This window comes from Rattus rattus, chromosome 10, assembly GCF_011064425.1.
Source record: "Rattus rattus isolate New Zealand chromosome 10, Rrattus_CSIRO_v1, whole genome shotgun sequence".
Taxonomy (NCBI): Eukaryota; Metazoa; Chordata; class Mammalia; order Rodentia; family Muridae; genus Rattus; species Rattus rattus.
Window position 1 is genome coordinate 29,691,194 of NC_046163.1, and position 5,161 is coordinate 29,696,354.

Below are 5,161 nucleotides of genomic sequence, written 5' to 3' on the forward strand. Positions count from 1 at the left end.
TGATATACCCTTGTTCTACTAGTGTGTGTGTGTGTGTGTGTGTGTGTGTGTGTGTGTGTAACACAATTATATATTTAATTACATACATCTCATTTTTAAATAGAATCAGCTTTTATCTTGTTACTGGAATAGCAAGTTGAATTCTACTAAATTCTCAACTAAAAGGTATTTTAATCATGCCAATATATACCATTGTAGACCATTCTACATTTGCCAGATACTGCGAAACTTAAAATATCTGTATGCCCATGGCATTAGTTATTTAAATACCCCAAAATATTAGAACAGCTAGCACTATGCCCTTGAGAAATTATTACTGATTCAGAGAAGTAAGCATAAATTTTGTTTTATCACAAGATACTAGAAACAATACTTAGAAATGTAAAAGAAAGCTATTTACATAATACTTTACATAACAAACTCCCTATGAGAAATGAGAATATTAAGATTTCAAAAGTGCTGTCACAGCAAGTGGTCACCTTATTCTACTTTTTAAGTAACATTTTCTTTAAACAGAAGGACACTGTGTTCTGTGTTTCTTCCCTTCTAAACGTTCTGGACTCACTGCTTTCTAGGTATCAATTTATGTTGGCTCTGTGAGTGGCCTCAAGTTTTTTACATCCTTAAGCCCCCAGTGTTGCTAAGATTTAGGGCAGATAAGTATGTTGGAGCACTGGACACTTTTCAGGGAGTATAGAGCATGTCTGGGGACCTAAGAGTAAGCCATGGGTTAGGAAGATATCTTTGACTTCATTGTGAGTCAGGCCCTGGTCTTACACTAATAAATTCTATCTTATTCAATGTTTCAAATACTTTTCTATACTCATTTCATTTCCAAGAATTTTGGAGAAATCTGATGCAATGAGGTAAGGGCTACATTTTACTTAAGTGGGTGCTATGCCTAGTTTTTTTTTTTTTTTTTTTTTTTTTTTTTTTTTAAAAAAAAAAGGTCCAAAAAAGATTTTGTAATGCCAACATGGAACTTCTTAAAATTGTTATTATATTGACCTCTTCTAATAAATAGCAGATCATGATAATAGCTATTACAGAATAACTCAGGAGCAATGTAATCAAACAAATTCAAATTTTTAATTGAACTTCAAATTCATCTTCTCTAAAAGTTTGTTTTTTAAAAATATTAAAAACTCTTAACATAGAAAGTGGTATCTACTAGAGTCAGGACTCTCACATGGAGTAAGGCATTTTAATAGAAAATATGTTGACATAAAGTCATAGAAAACTAAGACCTAAAGTGTTTTATAAAGAAACAGGAATAAAATGTTTGGCATGTCAGCTGGAGTGGCAAGACAGTGTTGCACTGGGTCAAAGTGATGCCAGGAACTTTTTCTTTATTGGTATAACAGTTGTCACTGTGAGTCACTAAGCATAGAGAAAGATCTTAGTGACTACAGAGACTACAGGAACACACCTTACCCGGTGCCTTTTAATGTGTCATATATATCAAAGGATCATGGGGCTATCCCACATTGCAACTATGAATTACAAGAAATTTAAAGGGAAGTTTTTGGAGATTAAAGATTGGAAAATCCCCAGTCATTCTGATGCAATGAAAAAAAAATCCCACGTAACTGATAAAATAAATAAAGGATATATTCAAATAGAAGTTTCAAATAAATCACTGGTACACATGTAAGTTGAGCCCATGTAGATAAACACTGTGGGACTAAGAGATGCAGGAGGAAGAAACAGGCAATCATTTCTAAATAGGACTGCATTTCTAAATAAAATACATGTGTAGTCAATTTAGAAAAAGGAAGCTTATAATCTCTTTCTTTCCTTCATTAAAAATAAATTCTGCTTTCACATAACCTATCCTGATAATAGTTTTCCTTCCCTCTACTCCTCCCCGTTCCTCCCCCCACTTCCCCTCCACTCCATTTCTGTCTCTCATTAGTAAAGAACTGGCTTCTAACATAAAATATCGAAATATAACAGAACAAAATATAGTAAGGTTTTAAAAAAACTATCACATTAGTGTTAGACCAGACAAACAAATAGAAGAGTTTAAGAGAAGGTATGCATACTCAGGAATCCCATAAAAATAGTAAACTGAAAGCCGTAAGTATAGAGGACCTGGTCAAGGCCTGTGCAGGTCCTTTGCACGGTGTTTCAGTCTCTGTGAGTTCATATGAACCTTGTTCATGATGACAAAGTACATCATGGTTTTTTTGGTATCCTCCATCTCCTCTGGTTCTTACATACTTTCTGTCCCCTCTTCTGTGAGTTTCCTGAGCTCTGAGGGGAGGGATTTGATGGAGACATCCCATTTAGGGCTGTGTGTTTCAGATTCCCTCTGAGTATAATTTCTGGCTCTGAGTCTCGGCATCTGTTCCCATCTGCTGCAGGAGGAAGCTTTCATCATGGCCGAATAAAGCTCTGATCTATGAGTATAACAGAACATTATTAAGAGTCAATTATCACTACGTTTTTTAGACCAGCAGTGTTTGGTTTTACCCTAGGTGCCTGGGCTACCTAGTTAGTCTCTGGTTCTTAATCAGCCAAGAAGTGTTGATTATGAATTCCATCTCATGGAATGGGCCTTAAATCAAATCAGATATTGGTTGGTTATACCCATAACTTTTGTGCCTCCATTGCTCTGACATATATCTCAGACAGGGCACAATGAGTGAGTGAGTGAATGAATGAATGATTAAATGAATGAATGAATGAGAAAAGACATGACTGGTCTTAGGTATGGCAGATGATAAAGTTTATTATGGATAAAAGGGAGAGCATAGCCAGAGGCAGGAACATCTGGAAGAGTCCAGCGTGGACATGACCCTGAGCCATGTGATGAGAGGGCTGATGGAAAAGGAGAGGGGGAAAAGGGGAACCAGATACAGTAGATGGGATGCCCAAAAGAGAGGAAACAAAAAGGTCAGGTGACCACAATGTTTAGATTCCAGAGGGAAGAGCCCCTGGGCTGGAGAAGTTTGGGGTAAGGGGGCAGGATATACCAGACAGGAGGATCCTGTAACAGGTTGGAGCTGAGAGATGCTGGGAGAACCTGATGGCCAGGCCCACTTCGATATGTTTAGTAGGCAATTTAGCCCTTTGCTCCAGGTTTGAAACCTAACAGATATGACTATAGATCAGAGATTGTGTGGCTGGCTTGGGGTTTATATTTCACTTTTGCTAGCGTGCACAATACCTTCCTATAGCAAAGACACTGGAACATAGGGGTAAAGAGTCTCCATAGGCACCAGCTTGGCTTCGCCATTTCCAATGAGTTATGTAGGCATTGTCATCAGCGAAGAGGCCTTCTGTCAGTTTGTTGAGAGCAACCTATGGTCTTGCCAACAGCCTGGGTTCTTTGGGGATTTCCATGACACCTCTTTGGCCAACAACTCAAGTAGTTGTAACTCAATTCTGGTACAGGAAGCTTCATTTGGGGACAAGAGATGACCACTTGAAGTACTATTTCCCCATTATTTGTGGATTTCATTTAGACTGCCCTCGTATGTGTATATATTTGGACGTTTCTACTGTACTAGGGTTCCAACCCATCAAATGCCTCTTAATTTTAGTTATCTCTTCCCGTGTCACTCTACAATACAAACATAAAGAACTAATTGTAAAAAAAAAAAAAAAAAATTCACATTAAGTTTCAGGACTCCTATAGAGTCCTAGCTGAATGAACAAAATTAACAAAATGGAAAGGAACAGATAGGACTACTCCTAAGTTATGGTGTTGGAGACAGTTTATTATAGATATAGGAGAGCAAAACCAGAGTCAAACATACCTGGTAGAGTCCAGCATGTTCATGACCCTGAGCATGTGGGGAGAGGGGGAGGGAAAGAGGAGGAGGAGAGAGGGAAACCAAGTACAGCAGCTAGGAGGTCAAAGGTGAAAAAGGGCTGGGTAACCAAAACGACTGGATTAGATAGGGAAGAGCTCAGCACCTGTAGTGGTAAAAAATAGAAAAAAGACGCAGGGCACCAGGCACCAAAGAGACATCAACCCACACTATCGCCTGCACTGTGGGGCCTCATGGCATCTGTGGGGTATTTTCATCTCAGTCAGTCAGACTCTCTGGCCCAGAGTTCTCAAAACGTCGCCGCCACCTGACTAAGTTCCCAATTTCCATCCCACGCTAGCACCAGCTACTCTCTGGGCCCTGCGGCACCATGTCTAGCCCCATCAGTCTGTCTCACAGCTCTCTTCTTCGAACTCTGCTTACATTCCCAGCACCCTCCCACTGCGGTTATAGTCACAATTCCCAGAATCCCAGGAAAATCAAAACTCTAGAAGCTTGTAATTCAATCAGATTGAGATCAGTAAATTCTCTCTCCACAAAGTGCCCACACAATGAACTCGGAGCCAATTGATATTGATATGAACTGCCCACCTAGATAAGACCAATTATCCTATAATAATCCATCCCTTATAAGATATTCATAGCTACCTGTGGCTAATTAAGGCCACACAGGGATGGGTCATCCTACTTCTCTATCTTCTCTTCTTCTTCCCTTCTTCCTCTCTCTCTCTCCTTTCTCCAAAACTCTGTGCCACTCTTATTTTTTCACTGCCCAATCACAGGCCTTGCCTTATCCTGTGCCTGCCCTCACTTGCATATAGGCATCAATCCATATTTCACCCTTTCTGTCTAATTAAAAAAAGAACTTTTCTCTCCGATATAAGCTGAACACAACTATTACCATTCTGTAATTTATAAAGTATAAGAAACACCTAACACCTAGTCTATCATTTTTGTCAATTAAATAGAACATTCTGTTATCTATTCTAACTTAAGAAAAGCTAAATTCCATGTGTTATGTCTTGGCTAACTTGTATACTATCTGAAAACTATCCAATTAAATATGTATTCTCAATGTTAAATAGGCTGGGTAGGCTATGAGACTATAATTAGTCTTCAACCCCATCAGAAATGTGTTAGACAAGAACCCACCTGGACTGAAAAGTTTAGAGGAAGTCGTGGGGTATACCAGCCATACCTTGTAATAGGTAGGGACTGAGGGATGCTGGGAGAACCTGGCCAGCCCAGTCCACTCTGATATGTTAAATAGGCAACCCAGACATTTATCCCAGGTTTGAAACTTAACACTAGCCAGTCTAAATATTTTTGAAATATATTGTAGTGTGGGTCTGGAGGCTTCTGTTTGCACTCCTAATACTAGA